Genomic DNA, 16269 nt, shown 5'->3' on the forward strand with positions numbered 1-16269 from the left:
CAAACCTTTCCAAACAAAGCCCAACCCATCTTGTTTCCAAGATATTTTTTTCTCCATCTCCACCGCCTCACTATTCCCCCTCTTCAAATACACCTCCCCTGCACTCTCTCTCTCATTCACGCATTTCTCTCTCATTCCAACCGAAGAGAACTTCAAGAACAGCAGCCAACGATTCATCCAGCAAATTCAAACCAAGGTTTCATCTATGAACTCCATCGCCCTTTGTTCATGTTTTTGTGTGTTTATATGTTTTAGCATCATAACTGTTAAATGAATAAGGATAAAGGTGGAGTCTTGATGTAAGTTACTGAAAATCGATCTTTGAGTGTGTTGTTTTGTGGAGTTTTGGGTGGTTCAGTCGAGTTTTGGATGTGAGTTGAGGGTGGCGGCCGTAGCTCGCTGCGGTCGCCGGAAACAGAGGGAGGTGATCGGCATGAACTGACTTGGTGGGTTGAGAAAGAAGGAGATCTGCGTGAGCTGTACTGTTAGGCTGTGTCGCAGCCCGAAAACCCGACACTAGTGATAGTGGGGTACGAGTATCGATACGACTATTTTTAAAAGAATAAAAGATAAGAAGGATAGGTCGAACATCAAGCGGAAGCTCGCATCAAAAGGTGTTAAGGAAATTATCATAAATGAACCCAAGGGTAATTTCGTCAATGTCGTTATAACTTTTTAATTATCAGGAATTTCAAAATAAAAAACAAAACGGGTATCGCTCATTTTTCGTAAGGAATCACAATATGCAGAGTATCGCAGCAAAAGGTGAACCGATTATATGTATGAAGACATATAACCGTGAGTACATTGCTTAAATTCAAAAGAAAATCAAAGTATATCAATCAACAAGACTTTATCGTCAAAATAGAAATACGATAAAGTAAATACATCCTCTAACAATTCCCCGCCAGCACCAGACCAATCTCGCTCCTCGCTTAGCCTGCACATTTAGAAATATATGCAGGGCGTGAGTACATAATACTCAGTGGGCAAACGCCGAAAAACAAGAAAGGTGCTCTTAGAGCTATAAATTGAACTTGCCACAGTTTTAAGCAAATCACAGGGATTTTAGTATAAATAAACCTGTGAAAGCTGAATCTCAAACATATGCATCATAAATATCAAATGAACGATTGCGCAATCAAAATACTCAACATGTAAGTACCACATCTACAATTTATCACCAAAGGTACCGAGAAGTAGGCCTCCCTCTCGAGTACCGTGACCGGCCGACCCGAAGACGGCTCACAGTCACCTCTGTGCACAAAATCCCGTTTGTGGCAGGACCGAATTCGTCTCATCAGTAGATGGTAACATACAAGCTCAACATCAAAAATTGGCAAGTCAAACAGTTCTCAAATATCATTTATCTCAAAGCATTTGTTAATCTCATAACATCATAAAATCATTTTAGAAAGCTCATATGATAAACATATACTCAAAATATTGCCCACCTGAAGACCTTACTCAAAAACTCCCGTCAAAGCGGAGTTACTTACTTCCCTGCTCTGCTCGTGTCTTCAGGGATCATCGTCATTGTCGAAAGTTCATGTCAAATAATGAATCTCGATTAGAACTTAACGACGAAAACTCATGCCTTAACTCATGCTTTATCTTATATTCTATCTCTTAATCGACTCTACATAACTTCTTCACTCATTTCAAATTCTTAAGTCCAAGGATAGGTTTCAAGAAAATCATGGTTCTAAGTCTCGATTTATCTCCCATATAAGACTCGTCTAATCTCATTAAAACACTTAGGCAACATAAACACATAAGGCACATAAGAAAATACAATCAAACATCAACAAATCATGTTCTGTTTTCCCACTGACTCGACTTCAAAATTTAACACGTTCTGACTCCGACATCTCCTGGACTCCAGACTCATACCAAAAGCAAGGTATTTTAGTCTAGTTTCATTTTAAAAAAAGTAGAGTCAGAAACTCAAAGTGGTTTGGGAGATATGGCGTTTTTACCACGGTCTACCATATTCGGCAGTTTTGAGCAATCGGAAACATTGATTTTTGAAAAATAGTAAACGTTGTCAAACTGAGCTCAAATTTGGTGGATATCTAGCCCATACAGTAAGGTTGATACCATAAAAATTTGGAAATCTAGATCACACAGGAAGCTACTGAAATGAATGACTTTGTCCCCTGTTCTCTGAAATTCCCGGTAGAAATGTGCAGATTTGGTTTTGAATTTTATAAAACTAGTAAATCAAGTCCAAATGACTTGCAATTTTACCGGTATTCTCAAGACGCATGTAGGGACATTCTGTAAAATTTTCAAAGCCATTAGACATCGACAACCCGTCGATCACAGTAGGTCAGTAGCCTACGAAAAATCACCAAAATTTCATCTCAAACTCTTAAATGCTCAATTCAACATTCCTTCAAAGAAAACCAATCAAAGCTCATTTTAAACACATATAACACTAAAAAACATTCAAAAACATTAAAATACTCATCATACTCAATCTCAAATCTCCTCTTACATCATAAACTCAAATCTCAAGGAAAACGTTTCTACAAACGTATCAATTCAATCCTCTTTTCAATTTCATGCTCAATATCATTCAATCATTCATTAATGACTTCATACATCATGTAACTCATTTTACACAAATAAATCCCCTATAATCATGCCAACTAAACTCTAATAAAAACTCATATATCCACATAAACTCTCAACAAAAACATGACAACTTTCACATAATGGTCATAAAGCAAATTAGACCTCATGTTATCAATCATTGACTTCTCAAGATATGAAAACTCAAAAATTCTCATAAACTAACTCAAGTCAAAATTTTACTTAGCTTAGAAAAGACTTAATCAAACATATTAAAACACTAACATCATGTTCAATTACCTATATTTTAAGCCAAAACACTTAATAGACATATATACAAGAAAGTCCTAATTTTTATTAAACTAAACTCTTTGAAATTTTATAAACTCGCATGGATCTTTAATCTCATCATATATCTATCAATTTTAGTCATTTAAACTCACATATACTCCATCAATTTTATAAATTAGAGCATAGATACACATAGCCCTAATTTTAGTAAACTAACTCATATCAAAATCATCATTTGACATCATATGCTCAATTTACTCCACTAATCATCATCATATACATCTCATGGACTCATATACATCATCAATCCATCACCTTGATCATCAACTCAAAAATTCCCAAATTGGGGTAAACTAACTCAACCAAATTTTTACCTCACAAGGCATAGCTTTTCAAAACACACACAAATCATTACCAAACATCACATAGATCATTTTTCTCACTTCTATTCAAGGAAAGAAGAAGAAAATTTTTTGAAGGGTAGAACACCCAAATTTTCGAAAATCTTGAAGAATAAAAGAGGGGGTGATTTTCTTGCTTCAATCCTTCAAATATACTCATATATATCATCATACAAGTTTAATCTATGAATATAGAGATCACTTACTCAAGTTTTTCACCAACAAACAAACTTTCTCTCACTAGTCTTGAAGCCAATCTTCAAGGATTTCCTTGGATTCAAGTTGATAGGAGGTGTTTAGGTGGAATTTTGTTGGTGATTTATGTGTTTGGCATATTTTGGTGAAGCTTCGGAGGTCTCTCCAATGGTTGACAATGGAGGAATTATGAGAGAGAAAGGAGAGAGAGAGGTGGCCGATTGGTGAGGATGAAGGAGAGAGAGAGTTGCTTGAGAGATATGAATGGATTTGCAAGATTTAGATGATCTTATAGAGATTTTGCAAATCTTAAAGAATATTGGCAATTAATGCCTTTGATCTCTCTCTCACTCTAATCTCTCTCTAATCTCTACACTATCAATCCTTACTCTCTCCATAATATACTCTCAACTCTCTACTCTCTCAATTCTATACTTAGCAAAATTTAGGCATATAACATATGGTAGAGAGAATTAAAATAAAGTGTGAGAAGGGTGATTAAATAATAATCACAAAAACTATGGAAATATTACTCATTAATAAAGTACCATAGTATAATTATTCATGTGACCCAAAATAAAATAATTATAGCACTAATATTAGTGCACTCACTCAATTATAATATTCCTCATCATAGGAAAAATAATTTAAAAATATTATGCTTGGAAAAATTTTCATAAACCGGCATCATTCGATTTCTCGATAAAAATAAACCATACTTGCTTTGGAAACTTAATCAAAATTCCAAATGCTAAAGTCTCAAATAAAAATCATAATAACTCGGTCACAGTGACACACATCACGAAAATCACATAATCAATCAGTCACGTAAATTCACATAATGTCACATCAGAGCAGTCGGCAAAACAAACAACTAGACGTCTCTCGGACCGACTCTTTTCATCAAGGTTCTCACTCTTTCTGTCTCGGCTCTATTTCCAACTCATTATTCCTATTTTCTTAATAGGACAGTCAAACTCTGATAACTCAATATCCGGTAATTCTATTCCCGGTAGTCGGAAATAAAATTAAATCTTAACTCAATTCAATCAGCATCTCTATCTCAGCTCATTTCTCGAATCTCATCACTCTAACTCCATCATCGGTTTATTCACTCGTATCACTATTTAAAAGACATAATGTCTTATCTGGTCACAAAAAAAAGTAGTCTCGCATCTCGACATCTCAGTACTCTCAATAGTGCTAAGACACTATATCACAACATAAGGAAAAGTACGGGGTGTTACATCCTACCCCCCTTAAAAAAAATTTCGTCCCGAAATTTGAGTTATTCTTCTTCGGGAAAAAGCTCTGGGTACTTCTCTTTCATCTTCTCTTCAAGTTCCTATGTTGATTCTTCTTGACCGTGAGGTCTCCTTTGGATTTTTACTAAGGAATCGTCTTGTTCCTCAATTATTGGATCTTCTGGTCCAGCATAGCATCAGGTCTCTCTTCATAGCTCGAATCTGATTCCAGGGATACTTCTTCTTGATGGATGACGTGTTTTGGATCAAACATGTACTTTCTCAATTGAGAAACATGGAAAACGTCATAGACGTTCGCGAAGCTCGGAGGCAACGCTAGTTTATAGGCTACAGGGCCTACCTTCTCTAATATATCATAAGGTCCTATATATCTCGGTTTGAACTTTCCTTTATTCGAAAACGATACACTCCCCAAGATAGGGAGAACTTACAGAAAACGTTGTCTCCAACGTCAAAAGAATCTACCCATCTCTAGAAGTTCTTGGAGTTGCAGCTTTAACTCTTGCAACTCTACATGGGCCACTCTATACGGCACTTTCGACGTCGGTGCGGTACCGGGTTCAAGGTCAATCGTAAACTCAAATTGTCGATCTGGTGGTAATCCTGGTAAAGTTTTAGGAAAACATCTTTGTACTCTCGCACGACGGGTACGTCATCAACGTTCGCCTTGGATTCGTCTCTCTGGTTCAAATATACAACGTGCGCTGTTGTATCTTTTCTTCGCAAGAGTTTCCTTGCTTGTAGTACCGATATGATCGGCGTCTTCTTTCATTTTCTCTTAATGCTAATGAAGGAAGTAGGTTCTTGGCCAAGTGGCTGAAAAGATATCCGTCTCTCCTTGCATTGTATCTTCGCATGGTTTTCCTGTAACCAGTCCATTCCAAAATTATATCCAAGTGTCACATAGGCATCAATCTCAGGTCTCTTGCCTCGAGCTTAATTGATTCTAACTTAAATTCTAAGTTAGGGCACACGTGCGAAACCGTAGTAGTTCTGCCTATGGGTGTGGTTACTCTTTAGAGGTTGTGGAGCAGGCTCTACGTTCAGTATCGAACAAAAATACTCTGGGCACACCTTTCATCTCGCCTATACCTGTCAAATTTCCTCGATTCTTGTCCGGTGCTTTCTGCTCAAGCGCGAACAGTATCTGGTGATGGGATTAATTCATCTACGGGGCTGGTGGTTGCCTTCTTGACTGACGTGGTCGATAGGCTGGCTGTTGTCGCTGTGGTAGAGGTAGCGGTAGAGTTCCCTCCATTGCTTTCGAGTTGCGGCCAAAACTGACTCGGTCGTTCTCCGCTTCCACTTTGCTGCCGATTCGGACACTGGTTCGAGTAGTGTCCAACCCTTTCGCAGGTGTAGCAAGTATATTGTCCCATTTTACACCCTCCCAAACGTAGTTTATTGCTCTTCGGGCAAGGCGATATCCCTCGCGGTCCTTGAAAGACTGCTGCTGGGGCAGCTGGGCCAACATAAGGCCATTTGTCTCAGTTCTGATATGGCGGTGGCACATTCTGACTCTGCCACGGCTTCTTAGGGCCTTGACTTCGGTCGTCCCATTTTCTCTTTCCTTCTTGCCCTCGTCCGGAAAAAGGTGGATTTCACGTTTGGATGCTCTAATTCGATTGGGGTGCTGAAGCTTGAATCGCCTTCTCTGGCTGCTTTGTTAGTTCCATATCTAGCGCTCTATTTAATGCTTCAGTACACATACACGTACTCTGACTCGTTAAATCGACTCGAATCTCTTGTCTCAAACCTGATCGGAACTATTCTGACATCTTCTCGTTCATCTCTTCTCGATATGTGGCACACCGAACCAAGTCACGAAACTGACGATCGTATACAGCTACGGTTTTATTGCCTTATCTTATATTATCAACTCTATTTCTTTCTTCAATCGATTTTTCTTCCTCGACAAAAGTCTAAGGGAACACATATCAACCTTAGAACTAATTCTCATAACTCACAAATCATAAAACTCTTACTCAACATCATACTATTTTCTAAATTCTCATAACTCAACGTCAAAGACATATTTCATGTCTATCATCGCAACATCAGATCAAAACTCTACTCAAGCATAGAGACTCTGGTCATCGTCATATGAACACTTAAGAAATTTTTTTTCTCCCGAGAACTCTTACTAATTGCGGGGCATAACGAAAATAAAACATCCCCTAATACTACGACGATGCTACATCTATACTAGTCGTCATCTCAGTCTGCTATCGTGGAATACATTATCTGCTCTAACCTGTCATCTTGATCTTCTTGAATCTGCTACTGCCTACTCTGTCTTAGCATCACTTATTCTCATCCTCGAAATGGTTAGCTTTCTGCATAACTGGCTAATAAAAGAAAATTCATGGTCGAAAAGTTGTGCTCGTCCCGTAATAATTATATCCTACGATTGCTCTCATAAATCGTGGTTCTCCCAATCACTCCTCTTGTTATGCCATCCTAGTTACCTAGACATTCCTAACTCTTGTCGGATGTGGTAGGGAATAGGATGTGATGAATAAAATGTCCGATCTTGAACAAGACGAGCTCAAGTAATGGAATAATTCCATAATAGCCAGTGCTATTTCAAGGATAATGAGGAAGTTAAAATCAAGGTAAGATCAAAAGCTAGAACAGAATCTAGAATGAAACTGAGATACGATATGATAGGAATAAATCAATACTGGAGGTAGAAACAATCCACTAAGTGGAAAATGAATATATTGTCCACTGTTAAAGCAAGGGGTAAAAATTTCCAACACAAACGGGTCAGGCTCAAATACAGTGGATCCGGAAAAATTTTCTCAATAGTAAATAGTTCTTCTCCTGTGGGAGTTCAAATGGATGCAGAAAAATTTTAAATACGACCAAGCGGGATAGGGACTCAATAAGTCTACCCTCATGACTACTCTAGCGATAATACGCGCGGTCCCGGTGAAAGTACCTCTATTGCGAAGTACAATTGGTCAATAGTATTATGCATCCCATGAGGTCTCCATACTACGTTCGTCCTATTAAGGTCGTGTCTATAAATCGCGATGAAAACTCTAACTCTCGTCGTATTATCTCAACGGTTGGTTTCTCTGCTCCTCTTCTTCATCTTCTTCTCGGTTTATGTTCCTTCGGTTCCCTCTTCTTCTCGGAGGTATACTATAAAGGAAAAAGAGTTATATAACTATCGACTTCTAAACTAACCGTTCGTCATTACAAAATACAAATCCTCGTTTTTCTTACTTCACTTCTATATCTCATTTGTGATCTCAAAGTTCTCAAAATTCTCGTCTACTCTATTTCTCGTCTATCATCGTTCGAAATTCTCATCAATCTCTATTTCTCATTTATCATCAAGCCTCAACATCATCATCTTTCTCAAAGCTCTGATAAAGATAGTGAAACTCACTAATCATCTACATCTCTGTATATATATATATATATGGAAAATTGCCTCTCTCTCGAGGTCTTTTACAAAAGTAGGATCCTATGTAGAAAGGTCCTAACACTAAAATGATGCTTTAACTATACAAGCATCATAGGTACTAAGCATCTATAGATCTATGCTATGTACACATACACACTATATTATGCCTCTCTACCTATATATATACATATACGTATATATCAACTATGCATCTATACATATGTACGCGTCTACTAGATACACGTGATCGCTAGTCGTCGTCTCCTGAAATCCTGCTCGTCGCCTCGTCAACCTCCATATCTTCACTCGGCTCCGTCTCCTTGCTCGGCTCTGACTCCTGACTCTCGTACTCGTCAATCAGTCGGTAGACGCTATCATCGCTCGGCTCATCCTCGACATCGGTGTCCATCATCGGACCATAAACCGGCACCTCGGGAACAGGTACCCATGTCTCGATTCCGTTGACAGCGATATGACGCTGTAATGGCTGGGTCCGTCCGTGGCCGACCGTCATCTCTGGAGTTTCCTCATCCGGGTCCTCCTCATCACTGTTCAGGTGTACTGGCCGAGACCTTCCCTCCTGGGCATCTCGGGACGGTGAAAATAAAATCGAGTGTATATACGTCTGAAAAGCCAAAATGCCCGGCTCAGGCAACGGGGCAACCCTCGGATAAGGATAAAAGGGCACATACTGTATCTGAGGCTCAACAGAAACAATCGGCTATGCCGACTCAACAGGTGGCAATGGCAAAGGTGCCGTTGCCAGTGTCAAATCCCAAGGCGGTAACTCAGCGCTGGGAAAAGGAATAAGGGATAGAAACGTAAACGGGTCATGCTCTACCACTGGAGAGTACGCCTCGAAGACCATCGGCTCTGAAACATCCAGCTCAAAAGAAACTGGAATCGGATCAGCTGGGGGTAGAGGGCAATCGAAAACGGCCCCTCGGGAAGTGGGGGCACAACAACAAGCTCCCTTCCCTGGGCTGGTCCCTCAGACTCTCCATACGGCGGTGAAGGTGGCTTGCCATAAGCAAGGTAGCGGTGGCTCAACGTCGCGATGAATCCACGAAAATCGGTGCTCACCAACCGCCCTAACTCAGTCCTCCTGATATACTGCGGCACCAGCGAAGCCGCCCAGTCTCGCCACTCGGGTGGCAGCTGTGGAATCAGGCGAGTGATGGCCTCAGCCTCATCAATCCCGTGGATACTAGCCTCCCACCAACGACGGTGGTAATGCGCTAGAAACTCTCCAAGAGTATCGCCCTCGCTATATCGTCACTGTATCGCTGCCTCCTCTCGACTTCATCCTCGTTTGGTACGGTAGGGCATCGGCTATACTAGCCTCAACATCTCTCCTCGTATTCCACATCAACTGCCTCGTACCAGAATTCATCATCTCAAACAATTTCGTCATTAAAACAATACATGACTCATTAGTGAATCAAACTCAGCTCTCAACAGGAAAGCAACAAGAAACAACATCAACCTCTTACCTCGTTAAGCCGGAGGAGATGGGGTGCTGGGGTTCTGTTTCGAACTGACTCTCTCAAATTAGCCTAAGAATTCAAATTAGGCTAGTACTCAATTTTGAAAGAGTAGAAACAATCAAAGGTTCAACTCAGTCAAGCAATAGACTCAGAGCAGATGACCTGCTCTGATACCACCCTGTCGCAGCCCGAAAACCCGACACTAGTGATAGTGGGGTACGAGTATCGATACGACTATTTTTAAAAGAATAAAAGATAAGAAGGATAGGTCGAACATCAAGCGGAAGCTCGCATCAAAAGGTGTTAAGGAAATTATCATAAATGAACCCAAGGGTAATTTCGTCAATGTCGTTATAACTTTTTAATTATCAGGAATTTCAAAATCAAAAACAAAACGGGTATCGCTCATTTTTCGTAAGGAATCACAATATGCAGAGTATCGCAGCAAAAGGTGAACCGATTATATGTATGAAGACATATAACCGTGAGTACATTGCTTAAATTCAAAAGAAAATCAAAGTATATCAATCAACAAGACTTTATCGTCAAAATAGAAATACGATAAAGTAAATACATCCTCTAACAATTCCCCGCCAGCACCAGACCAATCTCGCTCCTCGCTTAGCCTGCACATTTAGAAATATATGCAGGGCGTGAGTACATAATACTCAGTGGGCAAACGCCGAAAAACAAGAAAGGTGCTCTTAGAGCTATAAATTGAACTTGCCACAGTTTTAAGCAAATCACAGGGATTTTAGTATAAATAAACCTGTGAAAGCTGAATCTCAAACATATGCATCATAAATATCAAATGAACGATTGCGCAATCAAAATACTCAACATGTAAGTACCACATCTACAATTTATCACCAAAGGTACCGAGAAGTAGGCCTCCCTCTCGAGTACCGTGACCGGCCGACCCGAAGACGGCTCACAGTCACCTCTGTGCACAAAATCCCGTTTGTGGCAGGACCGAATTCGTCTCATCAGTAGATGGTAACATACAAGCTCAACATCAAAAATTGGCAAGTCAAACAGTTCTCAAATATCATTTATCTCAAAGCATTTGTTAATCTCATAACATCATAAAATCATTTTAGAAAGCTCATATGATAAACATATACTCAAAATATTGCCCACCTGAAGACCTTACTCAAAAACTCCCGTCAAAGCGGAGTTACTTACTTCCCTGCTCTGCTCGTGTCTTCAGGGATCATCGTCATTGTCGAAAGTTCATGTCAAATAATGAATCTCGATTAGAACTTAACGACGAAAACTCATGCCTTAACTCATGCTTTATCTTATATTCTATCTCTTAATCGACTCTACATAACTTCTTCACTCATTTCAAATTCTTAAGTCCAAGGATAGGTTTCAAGAAAATCATGGTTCTAAGTCTCGATTTATCTCCCATATAAGACTCGTCTAATCTCATTAAAACACTTAGGCAACATAAACACATAAGGCACATAAGAAAATACAATCAAACATCAACAAATCATGTTCTGTTTTCCCACTGACTCGACTTCAAAATTTAACACGTTATGACTCCGACATCTCCTGGACTCCAGACTCATACCAAAAGAAAGGTATTTGAGTCTAGTGTCATTTAAAAAAAAGTAGAGTCAGAAACTCAAAGTGGTTTGGGAGATATGGCGTTTTTACCACGGTCTACCATATTCGGCAGTTTTGAGCAATCGGAAACATTGATTTTTGAAAAATAGTAAACGTTGTCAAACTGAGCTCAAATTTGGTGGATATCTAGCCCATACAGTAAGGTTGATACCATAAAAATTTGGAAATCTAGATCACACAGGAAGCTACTGAAATGAATGACTTTGTCCCCTGTTCTCTGAAATTCCCGGTAGAAATGTGCAGATTTGGTTTTGAATTTTATAAAACTAGTAAATCAAGTCCAAATGACTTGAAATTTTACCGGTATTCTCAAGACGCATGTAGGGAAATTCTGTAAAATTTTCAAAGCCATTAGACATCGACAACCCGTCGATCACAGTAGGTCAGTAGCCTACGAAAAATCACCAAAATTTCATCTCAAACTCTTAAATGCTCAATTCAACATTCCTTCAAAGAAAACCAATCAAAGCTCATTTTAAACACATATAACACTAAAAAACATTCAAAAACATTAAAATACTCATCATACTCAATCTCAAATCTCCTCTTACATCATAAACTCAAATCTCAAGGAAAACGTTTCTACAAACGTATCAATTCAATCCTCTTTTCAATTTCATGCTCAATATCATTCAATCATTCATTAATGACTTCATACATCATGTAACTCATTTTACACAAATAAATCCCCTATAATCATGCCAACTAAACTCTAATAAAAACTCATATATCCACATAAACTCTCAACAAAAACATGACAACTTTCACATAATGGTCATAAAGCAAATTAGACCTCATGTTATCAATCATTGACTTCTCAAGATATGAAAACTCAAAAATTCTCATAAACTAACTCAAGTCAAAATTTTACTTAGCTTAGAAAAGACTTAATCAAACATATTAAAACACTAACATCATGTTCAATTACCTATATTTTAAGCCAAAACACTTAATAGACATATATACAAGAAAGTCCTAATTTTTATTAAACTAAACTCTTTGAAATTTTATAAACTCGCATGGATCTTTAATCTCATCATATATCTATCAATTTTAGTCATTTAAACTCACATATACTCCATCAATTTTATAAATTAGAGCATAGATACACATAGCCCTAATTTTAGTAAACTAACTCATATCAAAATCATCATTTGACATCATATGCTCAATTTACTCCACTAATCATCATCATATACATCTCATGGACTCATATACATCATCAATCCATCACCTTGATCATCAACTCAAAAATTCCCAAATTGGGGTAAACTAACTCAACCAAATTTTTACCTCACAAGGCATAGCTTTTCAAAACACACACAAATCATTACCAAACATCACATAGATCATTTTTCTCACTTCTATTCAAGGAAAGAAGAAGAAAATTTTTTGAAGGGTAGAACACCCAAATTTTCGAAAATCTTGAAGAATAAAAGAGGGGGTGATTTTCTTGCTTCAATCCTTCAAATATACTCATATATATCATCATACAAGTTTAATCTATGAATATAGAGATCACTTACTCAAGTTTTTCACCAACAAACAAACTTTCTCTCACTAGTCTTGAAGCCAATCTTCAAGGATTTCCTTGGATTCAAGTTGATAGGAGGTGTTTAGGTGGAATTTTGTTGGTGATTTATGTGTTTGGCATATTTTGGTGAAGCTTCGGAGGTCTCTCCAATGGTTGACAATGGAGGAATTATGAGAGAGAAAGGAGAGAGAGAGGTGGCCGATTGGTGAGGATGAAGGAGAGAGAGAGTTGCTTGAGAGATATGAATGGATTTGCAAGATTTAGATGATCTTATAGAGATTTTGCAAATCTTAAAGAATATTGGCAATTAATGCCTTTGATCTCTCTCTCACTCTAATCTCTCTCTAATCTCTACACTATCAATCCTTACTCTCTCCATAATATACTCTCAACTCTCTACTCTCTCAATTCTATACTTAGCAAAATTTAGGCATATAACATATGGTAGAGAGAATTAAAATAAAGTGTGAGAAGGGTGATTAAATAATAATCACAAAAACTATGGAAATATTACTCATTAATAAAGTACCATAGTATAATTATTCATGTGACCCAAAATAAAATAATTATAGCACTAATATTAGTGCACTCACTCAATTATAATATTCCTCATCATAGGAAAAATAATTTAAAAATATTATGCTTGGAAAAATTTTCATAAACCGGCATCATTCGATTTCTCGATAAAAATAAACCATACTTGCTTTGGAAACTTAATCAAAATTCCAAATGCTAAAGTCTCAAATAAAAATCATAATAACTCGGTCACAGTGACACACATCACGAAAATCACATAATCAATCAGTCACGTAAATTCACATAATGTCACATCAAAGCAGTCGGCAAAACAAACAACTAGACGTCTCTCGGACCGACTCTTTTCATCAAGGTTCTCACTCTTTCTTTCTCGGCTCTATTTCCAACTCATTATTCCTATTTTCTTAATAGGACAGTCAAACTCTGATAACTCAATATCCGGTAATTCTATTCCCGGTAGTCGGAAATAAAATAAAATCTTAACTCAATTCAATCAGCATCTCTATCTCAGCTCATTTCTCGAATCTCATCACTCTAACTCCATCATCGGTTTATTCACTCGTATCACTATTTAAAAGACATAATGTCTTATCTGGTCACAAAAAAAAAGTAGTCTCGCATCTCGACATCTCAGTACTCTCAATAGTGCTAAGACACTATATCACAACATAAGGAAAAGTACGGGGTGTTACAGGCTGAGAAAGAGAGAATCGTGAGGTGTTCAGAGGTTGGGGGTGAAGAGCAGAGCAGAGTAGCAAGAGTGCAGAGCTAAAAGCCAGAGCTGGAAATCCAGAGCTGACCATCAGAGCTAACCGTCAGAGCTAACCGTCAGAGCTGATCACCAGAGCTGGGAAAGCCAGGGCTGGAAAGAGCAGAGCTGGAAGGCTGAGCAGAGCTGGAAGGGACAGAGCAGAGCTGGAAGGCAGAGCAGAGTTGAAGGCCAGAGCTGAAAGACAGAGCTGAACGCACCAGTGTTAGCAATACCAGAAGAGAATGAAGAATTCGTGGTGTATACAGATGCCTCGAAACTAGGATTGGGTTGCGTATTGATGCAAAATCAAAAAGTGATAGCATACGCGTCTCGTCAATTGAAGCCCCATGAGCTGAACTACCCGACTCATGATTTAGAACTAGCAGCTGTCGTGCACGCGCTGAAGATTTGGAGACACTACCTCTATGGAGTTAGGTGTGAGATCTTTACAGATCATAAAAGTTTGAAGTACTTCTTCGAGCAAAAGGATTTGATCATGAGACAACGAAGATGGCTCGAATTAGTAAAGGATTACGATTGCACCATCAGTTATCATCCAGGAAAAGCGAATGTAGTAGCTAACGCCCTGAGTCGAAAGATGAAAGCTAAGCTAGGGTATTTCATCACCCAGCAGAAGGAACTGATTCGTGACTTCGCCTCCCTCAGTTTGGAGATTGTTCATCCTCCAAACACAGTATTGAAGGAATATTAAATTGAATTAATATTCGATTGCCCGATGATCGTTTCTTGGATTATTATTAATTCATCATACAACGATTAATTCCTAACATGCTTCTATGAATTTAACAGCTGCACACAGGTGTTAGGAAATACTTACTTGAGAATTGGATGCACAGATGGTTGATGATCGCGTCGAATGATTCAGACTCCAGCTCTGATCTTCTCGACTGTATCCCGCTCAATTCCCAACGTTGGATGGACAACGAACTATGAGAACTCCCAAGACAGAAAGCCAATCACGTTCCTGCGCCTCCCTCTGCTCTCAAAACCCTAATTTTTATCAGTGTATTTTCCTGAGAGCTGACAGCTGTATTTAAAAATACACAAAGAAGGAGGAGGCGCCACTTTGATGAAAGGGCCGATTTTACTGTCTTCTAGGGCTTGGAGACATTGGGCCAGCCCAGGGACCAGATACAAGGAATAAAGATGGGCCTCAAATAAATTAATTTATCCATGGTCAGCCCAGACCATAATTAATTTATAAATATCAGTTCATTCCACTAGAGAACCGATACTGACTTACCCCTTTATTGCCGGTGATGAGTCGGGGCTTGTATTTAGACTTATTAAATCTCCGTATTTAAAATATCCGACATCCATTAATTAATTAGAGCTCTGACAACTTAAATTAATTAATCTCTTAATAATTCCTTAAGCAGTACCACTCAAACTTTATTATTACGCCTGAACTTAATCAACCTGCAGGGTTTAGCGTAATAAACCTTCTTGAGCTCCTTAAGGGGATGTCATTATCCTATACCGGATACGGGTACTAATACAGATAATCAAATATCATATATTAACCGCTATCACCCAAGATACAGAGTACTCGAGTTAGTATATAACTTTCACCCATAGTAAGTCAAAGTGATATACGAGTTAACATATATATCTGAATACTTATTAGTATTAAGATTTATAAGTCACCGAGATCTTGATTCTTCACTTAAGTCAGATAGAAGAATACATCTCAAACTGTGGTCTTATCAATACGTAATGACGTACCAGTATAGACAAGTAGCCAAGACAAACTACTTCCATCAATACTGCAGCCTAAACCAATAACTTGTCCTAGAGTTATTTCGGCTGTGATCATATTATATCTCTTAAGGTTATTCCAATTATATGGTCTTCTGTGATCTACAACACACCATATAATCTACTTATACAGAGATAAAGAACATACATATGCAATCATGAACACCAATCAGATAGGAGATAAGAATAGTGAATAACAGGAATCATTGTATACAAGCATAAAGTTCTTGCTTTCAGTATACAAATCCAACAATCTCCCACTTATACTAAAGCAAAACTTTTAGTATACAATGTGTCTAAATACTAGCTATTACAAAAACTTCACTTCATCTCTCCCACTTATACTGAAAGTTTTTCTCTAAGTGGGTGGCATCAACCGCAATCCCATCCCTCGAGCAT

At 38.3% G+C, this 16269-nt stretch overlaps 2 long non-coding RNA genes across 2 annotated transcripts; both read right to left on the reverse strand.

Moving 5' to 3' along the window:
- Positions 1-708: 708 nt before the first annotated feature.
- On the reverse strand, positions 709-4005 carry LOC130998999 (uncharacterized). The gene is made up of 3 exons (XR_009093372.1): positions 3476-4005; positions 1455-1518; positions 709-940 (listed from the first exon to the last, which is right to left on the reverse strand). It is a non-coding gene; the product is annotated as an uncharacterized LOC130998999 (long non-coding RNA).
- A 5768-nt stretch (positions 4006-9773) lies between these two features.
- Positions 9774-13325, reverse strand: LOC130999000 (uncharacterized). The gene is made up of 3 exons (XR_009093373.1): positions 12796-13325; positions 10775-10838; positions 9774-10260 (listed from the first exon to the last, which is right to left on the reverse strand). It is a non-coding gene; the product is annotated as an uncharacterized LOC130999000 (long non-coding RNA).
- Between the last annotated feature and the right edge of the window lie 2944 nt (positions 13326-16269).

The sequence above is a fragment of the Salvia miltiorrhiza genome, chromosome 8 (assembly GCF_028751815.1).
Source record: "Salvia miltiorrhiza cultivar Shanhuang (shh) chromosome 8, IMPLAD_Smil_shh, whole genome shotgun sequence".
Lineage (NCBI taxonomy): Eukaryota > Viridiplantae > Streptophyta > Magnoliopsida > Lamiales > Lamiaceae > Salvia > Salvia miltiorrhiza.